Source organism: Diaphorina citri, unplaced genomic scaffold (assembly GCF_000475195.1).
Source record: "Diaphorina citri unplaced genomic scaffold, Diaci psyllid genome assembly version 1.1 scaffold60136, whole genome shotgun sequence".
Classification (NCBI taxonomy): domain Eukaryota; kingdom Metazoa; phylum Arthropoda; class Insecta; order Hemiptera; family Psyllidae; genus Diaphorina; species Diaphorina citri.
In genome coordinates, this window is record NW_007437418.1 from 1 (window position 1) to 432 (window position 432).

The 432-nt window shown below is 44.7% G+C and overlaps 1 pseudogene; it reads left to right on the forward strand.

Moving 5' to 3' along the window:
- Positions 1 to 125: 125 nt before the first annotated feature.
- Positions 126 to 243, forward strand: LOC113473683 (annotated as a pseudogene).
- Positions 244 to 432: the final 189 nt, after the last annotated feature.

Sequence of the window (432 nt, forward strand, 5' to 3'; positions counted from 1 at the left end):
AAGTAAAAAGGACGGGAAGGTGAAAGTGTAAGGAGAAGGAGAGAGAAAGATGTGGTGTGAATATCACACGACCTTATTTTACTATGACTGTAGGTATACCTATTACTTATCAGAAGATATTAACCATCAGCGGGGATAGCACGTTGAATGCACCAGTTCCCCACAGATCACTGAGGTTAAGCAACGTTGCGCGTGGTTAGTATCCGGATGGTGACCATCTGAGGAATCCGCGTGCTGCTGGTTTCCACTCAGTCTGGGTGAGGTTAAATTAAGGAGGCGGGTAGCTCGTCCCTGTATAGAAGGTAAAACGCCGAATGGTGGGTAATATAATACCTACCTGTGTTCCATTGAAATTTCCGGTTTTCCTCAGTTAAAATATTAACGGTAATAGAAAGTAAAAAACCGGGGGGGGGGGGGGAAAAGAAAGGGAAA